This window comes from Siniperca chuatsi, linkage group LG16, assembly GCF_020085105.1.
Source record: "Siniperca chuatsi isolate FFG_IHB_CAS linkage group LG16, ASM2008510v1, whole genome shotgun sequence".
NCBI classification, from domain to species: Eukaryota; Metazoa; Chordata; class Actinopteri; order Centrarchiformes; family Sinipercidae; genus Siniperca; species Siniperca chuatsi.
In genome coordinates this window covers 13,494,886-13,505,526 of record NC_058057.1, presented here as the reverse complement: position 1 = coordinate 13,505,526, position 10,641 = coordinate 13,494,886, and the positions used below count along the sequence as shown (strand labels likewise).

Sequence of the window (10,641 nt, the reverse complement as noted above, 5' to 3'; positions counted from 1 at the left end):
TTTCTACCTTTGTGGAACCAGATGAAAATGAAAGACAGGGAGACTCAACTGCAGCACTGCAGCAAGCTTTAATGAACTGAACTGAGGGTTGGTTTAAACACAATACTGGAACACACTGATACTGCAGTTTTAATGGTCATTTGGATAGTGAACAGCCCGCCATTACTTCCTTTTGAAGTACAAGAATTTGTTGTTTTATTTTTGCATTGTCTGTAAAAATGAATAAATAAATAAAAACACTTAGCCACATTATGCTGAGTTTGCACAACCCTAGAAATGTGGTAACCATGAAGAACAAAAACCTGCTCACACTCACATTTATCACACTTATGAACACTTGAGTCAGCATTTCAGAAAAAAGTCCAGTCCACCAAGAAAAATCTACTAACTAAAAAGCATTCATTTGTAAAATACTCATAAAAATGCAGTCAATTCAAAAAATGTGAAAGCATCGTCTTGATAAGCAATACTGACACCTGCTGGAGTTAAAGTTAGAGTACTATGTACAGTATCTCCTGTTATGTACATGAGTGAGCCAAGGTTATTCAAAGAACTAAAACTCGTACATTTAGGTGCTGGATGAACAGCTTGCACTATAGCAGCACTAGTGGGTGAATAAAGAAGGACACAGAAAATTCAAATTGTGATCGGTTTCCTTTTATTCATTTCCTCTATTCTACAAAAGATAATACAGGCTTATAGCATCTTTAAATAAAGCAGAACAACTGATGCATATGTGTCACTTCTTCAATTTTTCATTTTGCTGCACCATTAAGCTTATAATTTAAATGGTAACATTTATGTTTAATATTGTACATACTCCCTTACAAATAAAACCAAATAAATAAATCCAAAGGTAAGCAGTTATAATAATAATAAATATGAGACTTTAAGTATTTCAAAAACCCATCATTCTCAAAAGGATTTTTGTATTTTGTTTTAGTGGGTAGAGTGTATGTGGGATATTCTGTCACTAGATGGTTCAGTGAAGGGAAGACATCATGAAAGGACTAATTGGATCATACAATAGTACTGCATTGGTTTACACAGAATTACTACTAATACTACTAAGTTTTGTGCCCTGAAAAGTACATAATTGAGCCAACAAATATAACTTACAGTCTTTGCTCTTACTGACTATTTGTACGTTATTGCAAACTTTAAGCCATCCATCCATCTCATCTCAACAGGCTCATAATAAAAAAGAAAAAATAAAGAATTGTAGGTGTGTGTGTGTGTGTGTGTGTGTGTGCGTTACTTTGTGTGCATTTTTTAAATTCATTTTGCATAAAAAATATTTTTTACCTTAATTTGGATTTGGAGGATTTGCAGTCATATTCATATTCTGCTGTTATCTGCAAGTGTGAAATGTCATTTTGGTGAATGTGAATGTCCTCGATAGTATGTGGGGATCTTGTATAACATATATTTTATGTTTCCTTTGTATGTTGACAGCTCAGAGTGAAATGTCCTAGCAGGATGTGGGTAACAGCAGGCTGCAAAATTGTTCTGCTGATGATTTTATGTTGTTTTATATATCCTGTTAGGTAGAAATTCAAAGAAAGGTAGGTGGGTTGTATTCTTGAGAGAAGCATGGTGAATAGGAAATATGAAGGCATTAAAAATGTAATTATTGGACAAATCTTGCAGGAAAGTTTCAGTCAATATGTCCAAGATTTTTGTTTTTTAAATAGGGGGCCACAGAGCCCATAACATGCTGAGAGGGGCTGGGCTTATGTATAGAGATACTTTTCTTGTAAATCCATCCATTCAGCTATAAATATTCCATTGTGCCACTAGTTTGCTTTAGTACAAATAGAAAGAGTGATAAAGTAGTGTGATGAATTTAAGCATGACATTTTCTTTCTTGTATAGGGCTTCTGGTAAATACAGGGACTCCGTTGGGTTTTACTCTGCAGGTTTAGTATAGTATAAAAGGAGACTATGCACTTTTCAACAGATACAGAAAGTGTAGTGTGAAAGTAACTAAGTTAAGCATTAGGTCAAGCAAAGAGGTATGTTTTGGGCTGGCTTTGGGTTTTATAGATAAAATATATGCAGGAGAAACTGAAAAGGCTTCATAGATGTGCATTTGAATTTTCAAAAATGTAACTTTTATTTTCTAATGCCATTCAAACATCCTGAATGGGTTTCAGTGTTGATGAGAGCTCTAAATTAATCTATGATGGAGCATAACCTTGCAGAATTCTTTCTGCACTAAGGCATCCAAAACATTTGCACTTCAAGCACTGTTACCCACAGTTTTTATCTGTCATTTGCTGGAGAACCTCCAACATAATAACCCAGTGGGGATTACAACTCAGTTGTTAAAATATCATTGTTTTAGCATCAAAACATGATCTGAATGAGCACATTTTTCAAATCACAACAGCTGTGAGTGTTTTACAACTTACATTATACCATATGAGGGTTGTTAGTCAGATTTCAAAACTTTAGATTACATTACATTGCTAGAAAACTGACTGACTTTCTCTGACTGACAAGTTTGAAAAAAACAAACAAAATTTAATCAATAATTGTTTTCATGTAGAAACAATGTATGTTTGTGATTATGCTTGGTACAAACTTATCATGTTTAGATTACAAATAGAAGCCAACAAATTTATAGAAATTAATCGCAATTTAATTTCATATTATTACATATATTTCATAGGTCATTTTGTTCACATACTTAGAAAGACCTACTGTATGTTCATGTTTTTTTGACAAGCGACCACTTGCGGTTGTGCCAATAATTACTGTCTATTGTAAGCAGCAATGGCAGAAGCAGCGTGAAGTTGCTTTACCTGACAGCAAAAGCTGACAGTAGAGTGTTGGTTGCAGAAAAACTGTGAATAAGTTTATGTGCTGTCACCTCCCAAATAGTGTTGGTTGGTTTGTGGGTGGCTGCACCTCACATACTACTGTGCAGTGTAATGTTTCCTTTGAGAACTGAAACAAACTTGCTCATCTGTGGCATGCAAAAGGGAAAATACAGAAGTCAGATTTCATTTTTGTTCTTCGCCATAGGCAAGGAGTTGGCCTCTTCTTGGGCTGTGAAATGATCTTAGATGGTATAATTTAAAAGATATCGCTAATAGATGTCTAATAGACATAGACATCTCTAATCCAACCAATGAGGATGGATGTTAATTATCTATTTTTTCAGCTGAGACGATGAGCCAGCGTGTACCAACGTGGACAGAAGAAAAGTCAGTAACCCACGTTCTGTACAAGGGTCTCAAGAAAAGAGGTATGATTCTTTTTAGGTTTGGGGGTGATAAGAAACTATTTTATGTACTTCATTTGGGAACACATGTTGAATCATGTGTCATCGGCGTATAGGGAATGCCTAGTTGGAAACATGCTTTAAAGTTTGTAGTTTTGGTGTTTTTAAATGGAGGGAGATAGTTACTTTTATATCTTTAACAGGAAGTGTTATTTTAAAAATAAATAATATTTTAGTTTGTAAGAGAAATTAATATGAGATTCGTCTCCTATAATAAAAAAACAAAAGACTGACACAAATGAAAAACAGTTAATAATCTAGGCCAAGCAAAGGGTTTCATGTAATTATTTAAATTAATTTTAATGAATTAATACAATATTGCATTCAATACGTAACACTGAAGTGATGAAACCACGCTGGTGCAACGTAACAATGTTTGAGAGGAAGAAGGAAGAAGCACAATGGCGTCTGTCGATGAAATACATGTACGTTTAAACATTTTAGGCTGTAATGAACCTGTACAAGTATTTGGTAAATTATGTGGAAGTACTGCAGTTTGGGAAGTTGCTGTTTGTATTTGGTTGTGGATCGATTTGGTGAATTGATTGAATCAGAGTCAAGTCATGTTGAGGAATTTGGCATTAATTTAAGCAATATGGTATTAAAACGGTACAGTATAATATGGGAATTATATGCTATATTTCATTTTCATAATACATTTTTGATGATATTGCAGATTTCCATCGAGTGTGTGGACAATGCTGACGGATTTCCTGGTGTAGTCGTCTATGATGATGAAACATTCTCCATTTCTGCTCAACAAGTAAGGTTTATACCATTTAGTTTTAAATGCATAGGAAAAATCTATTTAAATATATGGTCTTAATGCAACATTTTTATGTACTACATGTTATGTGTTCTATTTTGATTGTTTTTTTGTTTCATGACCAGGATGTCATAGAGCGAGCTGCTTCTGGTGATGGACAAGACCATTCCAGGTTAGGCAAGGCAAGGCAAATATGTGTGTATAGCACCTTTCAACAACAACATAAAAAGACAACATAACACATAAATAGGATTTAAAAGTATTAAAGCAAAGTAAAATAGAAGTTTAAAATAAGCTAAAATAAAATTAGACAGTGATAAACAGAAAAAAAAAACTTAGAGTTGGAGCAGACCTCAAGTTTTCTGGGAGTTTGTTCCAGATATGTACTGCCTCTCCATGTTTAGTTTTGACTTTGGGGACAGCAAGCAGACCTGTCCCAGACGATCTGAAAGGTCTGGACAGTTCACAAGGGAGCAGCAGATCAAAAATATATTTTTGTCCTATACTATTTAGTGCTTTATAAATCAATTTTAAAGTAAATTGTTTGACACACAGGAAGCCAGTGTAAAGATCTAAGAACTGGAGTGATGTGACCCACTTTCCTGGTCTTAGTGAGGACTCTAGCAGCAGCATTCTGAATTAGCTGCAGCTGTCTAATCGACTTTTAGACAGTTTTCCAGTCTGTCTAGTAATATGTTGTGGTGAACCTCGTCGAATGCAGTGACATGACATACACTGTCTGTGTTTAAGTGGATGTCTTTCAAGACCTTAACAAGAGCAGTCATGGTGCTGTGGTGTGGTTGAAATCCTGACAGGAAAACATCAAAACAATTGTTTAGGGCCAGGAAGGTGTTATGCTGTTGAAAAACAGCCTGTGAGAAATAGCCTGAGAGTGAAGAAGGGTTATCAAGGCAGCAGGAGGAGGATTTCAAATGTTATAAGGCTATATGGTTGATAGGATCAAATTGTGTCACTGAATTTGTTTTAAGTGGATGCAAGGACAATACAGACCCCATACCTGATATGGAGGAACTGACAGCTTGTCTGTTTTGTTTTGTTTTGGTCAGTGAAGAAGGAGGCAAATTAATTGCATGACTTAGTGGGTCCAGGGGCTACGGACACAGTCGGGTCTGTCAGCCTGTCAACAGCAGCAAAAGGGCTCATGCCTTATAATTGTTTTTGGCAATGATGTCAGAGAAGAAGGACTTCCGTGCATTTCTGAGTTCTAAATTATAAATGCAAAGTCTCTTTATAGATTCCATAATGAACCTGGCGATTTCCCAACTGTATCATTTTTATAATTATTTGATATTTCTTTAGCTGGTCCCATTTTTTTCTAACATTTATTGTTATGCCTTTATTTTTCCATGTATTTGTTATTGAATAGTCGGCCCATGGTGTTTACGTTTTCATAAGGCTACATATTACTGGATATAATGATTGTAATACCAGTGATTATACGATCATTGATGTTAAGTAATTCTGAACTTCTCTTGTATTTCTCGCAGTCTTCAGGAGGAGGAGGAGGGTGATGAGGATGACTGGAGGCATCTACAGCCATCAGGCATCAACATAATAATTTGTTGTAGATTTGATTATCATATCATATCTTTTATAATTGGAATATTATAATTGCTACAATTAATGGTAAATGTGTATTCTTGTATTTGGTCCCAACTACAAGAATTTGTTGTTTTAGCACTTGTGAAATTCATGTGGTTTTTCTGTAAGGGGGGTTATTTGATCATTAATGTATATTTGTTTCTGATCCAAACTGAGAAATACAAAACAGAATTTTATGTACCGGACTATTTCTTTTCCAGGAGCAGTTGCCAGGCAACAGAGATTCCAGGAAGTTACTGGTCTCGGCCAAGAAATAGTCCGGTACATAACCCCCTGTAAAGAGGAGAACTGGCCTTTTACACTTTGGTGTTTGTACGGATTTAACAAACAAAATATTCATGTTAATTAGTGAGCTTTAGGTGCCGGTAAAAGGATTTTGTTAGCTGGACAGAGCCAGGCTAGCTGTTTCCAGTCTTTATGCTAAGTTAAACCAACCAACAGCTAGGTCTGGCTTTGTATTTAACGTACAGACATGAGAGTGCAAGAAAGCAAATAAGCTATTTCTCAAAACTGTAGAGTTATTGATTTAAGCTTTACCCTGAACTACACTAAATCTTTGACAAAAGAAAATGATAGTTTTAAGTAAGTAAGTTTTTCGGGAGTTACATCATAATGTGAATTGGAACACTGAATGTTATTGTTGGTAGTGAGGCTACCCTTTTGCACAATCTGGATTTCAAATATAAAGTATGAATTTGGACCCTGTCCCAAGCAGCAGGTTTACTGTGTGATCTAGATAACTTTGCTGAGTTAAACCCAGGACCCTCACTAAACTAACATGGACTGATGTTGAACTTTGTATGCAGTTATTCAGGTAACTCAAACCTACTTCTTGGAACATGACTGTTTCACATGTGTAAGGGGTAAAAGGCCAATTACAAAGCCTCTTCACGGTAACAAAAACTGTACTCTACCTTCAAAAGGTTACAAAACATGTAAAAGTGCTTGTTAAATCTGTCAATAAAACTCTATGAAAAGATGCTTCTGTTAAAGCTCAATAATACATCTTGCTTGGCATACCTATCAAGAGCTTTTATTTTACAGAGGGCATAGACATACAAAATGTATGTCCTTATCAAAAATCAAGGTGTGAGTTAATAACACCAGATTTGACTGACCTTTAACTGCATGTGTAAAACTACATCCATCATAGTGACATGACAGTTAAACAAACTTCATTCTTGAGTCAAAATATAACATATGCAACTTGGCTTATTAGTTTCACAAGGCAGAACAGTGAACAGCAAAATACTTTGAAATCAGACTGAACTGTAAAGGCCACAGTTGAACATGATCAAATCCTCAACCCCACATAGTGGCAGACTTCCAGTTTTTTAGATTCAGTTTGAACTGTAACACAATGAGTAATCAGTAAGCAGCTGTCCTATCAGCTAATGGAAAACATTGGGGGCAGTCAGCTGATCATGTCGTAGTGGATGTCACGCAAGGGAGCAGGGAACACAAGGAATAGGACCCAAATGCAGACTAGAGGCAGAGCAGATGCAGTTCATCAATTTATTGCGGGAAAGGCTTACATGGGTAGTCGGGCAAGTAGAGGTACAAATCGAGGTGCAATTAATCAAGGCGGGGCCAACAATCTAAACTGGAGGGAAAGCAAACAAAGACAGGAAGTAAAACCACAAGACACATGAGGAGAGGAGAGGAGAACACTACAAAATAAAACAGGAAACAGGACAAAACCCTAAACTATGACAGATCATCATATTTGTCTGACTCTGCATCTTAAAAAAGGCATTATTAATGATTATCTTCTTATAAACATACAGGCATTTGTTCAATTTGAAAGAAAGTGTGGTTACATTAACTTTTACTAGTTTTGAAAAGTTTAAGTGGAGACTTTTGCCTCCAGTTCTCCCATGGTAATACCTTGCTAAAGGTCAGGGGGGACAAAGATTGTGATTTCAACACAAGAGCCTGCGATTTAAATGCCGTCTCCTACTAACAGTTAACAAACTATAGATTTCCATGAGGGCCTTCTTTCTCTAACCTTGACCAAATAGTTTTAGTTTACTAAATGTTTTGTGCAATGTTAGGTTTTCTTTGAGAACTGAAACTGGTTTTGTAGTGGGGAAATGCAGAAGTATTTGCAGAAGTATGTCCTTTCCATCCCAGATTCATTATTATTCACTGCTTAGGGAGTGTTGAATTTAGATTGTATGAATCAGACAATTCCTCTCAGTTGAGCTAGCGGACCAAAGCAGACCAACATGAAGGGAGGGAAAATCTAATCAACGTTTTGTGTAAAGATCTCAGGAAAAGAGGTATGTTATGTTTTGCCAAAAGTCATTTATAGACAAAGAAATACATAGCATGTTGTCCTACATGGTGATGTTAAGTGTGTTTGGTGTCAATTAGACCCCAGAGAGGTCTAAATCTCTGTTAGACCTTTTGTGAACAAACTGTTAGAAAACTTCAATAAGAGAAGTCCAAATAGACATATCTGGGACTTTGAAGGAGTAGTGCTGTGTAAGGCTGTAAGTGCTGTCTTCTGTCTGTAATAAAAACAACAAAGTCTGACACAAATGAAAAACAGTTATCAGAAATAACCTAGAATAACCTAGCAAGCAAAGGGATTCATGTAATTATCTCAGTAGCATTCTCAACATTGCTGTACATTAATTAATAAAATATTGCATACAATATGTAACACTCACGTGGTCTGACGCCACCACGCTGGTGTGACGTACCAATACGTTTGAGTGGAAGAGGGAAGACACAGAATGGCATTATTCGATGAAACAGTAAACCGTGTAAGTTTAAACATTTTAGGCTGAAATCAACATACCTGTACAGGTATTTGGTAAAGCATGTTGAAGTACTGCAGTTTGGGAAGTTACAGTTTGTATTTGGATGTGGACTGATTGGTGAATTGATTCAATCAGTCAAGTCTGTTTGTTTGATCGAAACATTAGCATTGCTAACATGTTGGTCAATGCGGTACAGTAATACAGTAATATGGGCATTATATGATACACTTAATTTTTATGATACGTTTTTGATGATTTTGCAGATTTCCATCGAGTGTGTGGACAATGCTCATGGATTCCCTGGTGTAGTCGTCTATGACGATAAAACTTTCCACATTTCTTCTCAACAAGTAAGGTTTCAACCAGTGTACATTGAAAGTGAAATGTTTTCTTATACAATGGATATATTTTGATGTAGTTTGATTTCTGTATTTTTTTTCTCCTTGCATGGATAGGGGACTGCTTTTGGTGCTGGACATGGACCTCACAGGTTAATGTAGTTTACAGGCATCCGCTATACTTTGCAGAGCAATGTGTGAACATCTTACTTTAATGCCATCCATTGTCTGGTCACCTGTTGATGCCACTAATCTATCTGATTTACTTGTCTCTCTGTGCAACCTTTTCTAATTAGTTCTGTGAGAACTTTCCAATTGCCCCATTATGAGGATAATGAAATTGCCATTGAGTGTGACCCTCCAGAGACTAAAAGTGATTCAAATGCCAGGTAAGATCTCTCAATCAATGTACATTTTCTTGATAGACCTTTTTCACAAATATTGTCCTCTTCAAAAGGAGAGAAAAGGACATTAATGCCACAAGAAAGTGTGTGTTTGTGCCTTCTGAATGCAGGTTGAAAATGCTTTGTAGGACTCTGTCTATCTATGCATGTATGATTTTTTATTTATTTAATTTAACTTTTATTATGTCACTGGCAAGACTTAGCAAAACATACAAGCTATCGGTACAGCAGTACCAGTCACACACACTTCCAGGACAGACCATGTGCTCAGACTACTCAACTGGTCTTCTTCTATGTGGCTTGCAGTAATGTTGCTCAGATAGCTTACTCTGCCACCTAGTGGCGAGTGCTATAACTGTGTAACTCTAAGTAACTAAGTATATTATTAAACAAAATGTTAAATTAAAGGAACTGGGCAGGTGTTTAAAAAATCTTTTTACAGGTTATGTATGGCTTACCAAAGTCATATTTTATATTTCCCATGCAGCAATGGGGCACCACCTCTACCCCTCACTGATGATGATGAAGTTCTCATGGAGGTAGACTAGCAGGTGCAAGAAAACAACACGTGCGTTTTTTTGTTTTTTTTTTAAACTTAGGCAACTGACTTTAATTACCACCCCTCCTACTTCTTACCATGGTTTTAAAAGTTTAATTCACTCCAAACTTTTCTTTTGTATTTCTCATAGTCTTGAGGAGGACGAGGAAGATGAAGTGGATTTACTGCGGACACCTCCACCTTTCAGATGAACCTGCAAGGCATAGTCTGGAAGATTTCCCTAGAGCTGCTAGTTTGGCTAAACAAACAAAAAAACCCTGTTATGATTTATGATGAGAATGTCTGTATCAGATTTAAAAGTAAAGTAATACAGTCAAGTAATGTCAGATTTCGACTTCTGTTCTCTGAATTTTCATTAAAGTGGAACAAGTTAAGAAGCTGTCTCTGTGCCTTTACTTTTACCCACAACTAGATATAATTAGCTTTAGTCTTAGCCAACATACATTAACAAACCACACTTCCGAAAATAACATTTGATTACCTTTATTTGTTTAAAACATACAAAGACGATGAAGCCTGATACTATTATTCCATTCTTTTTTGATCACACTCAGATTTCAATTAAAATACATTCACTTCACATGTAGGACTTTACAGTGAATGTAAATTCACACAACTGATCTCATTCTTGTTGGAACATGTAAAGTATTATGTAAATATAGGGAGACTGGACTTTAGACTAGACTTTAAAGAACTGAACTAAGGGTTGGTTTAAACATGATAATACACTGATGCTTTTATTGCGATTTAATTTTAATTTTAAACAATGTTTGAATAGTGAACATGCCATTAGTACATTCCTTTACCAAGTCTTAGTTTCATGTATGTCTCACTTTAGACTGTAAAGAAAATAAATAAATAAATAAAAAACACATATTCAAACCTACAAACGTG

At 35.8% G+C, this 10,641-nt stretch overlaps 1 long non-coding RNA gene across 4 annotated transcripts; it reads left to right on the top strand.

The window, feature by feature from the left end:
* The first annotated feature begins 2,977 nt into the window (after positions 1-2,977).
* On the top strand, positions 2,978-10,121 carry LOC122863391. Of its 4 annotated transcripts, XR_006374998.1 has the most exons (10): positions 3,057-3,074; positions 3,170-3,253; positions 3,966-4,052; positions 4,181-4,227; positions 5,564-7,960; positions 8,710-8,796; positions 8,902-8,936; positions 9,081-9,173; positions 9,676-9,756; positions 9,878-10,121. It is a non-coding gene; the product is annotated as an uncharacterized LOC122863391 (long non-coding RNA). The 4 variants fall into 4 exon arrangements; XR_006374996.1 differs by having other exon boundaries at positions 2,978-3,253; XR_006374997.1 differs by having other exon boundaries at positions 2,986-3,253; positions 4,181-4,250.
* The last annotated feature ends 520 nt before the right edge of the window (positions 10,122-10,641 follow it).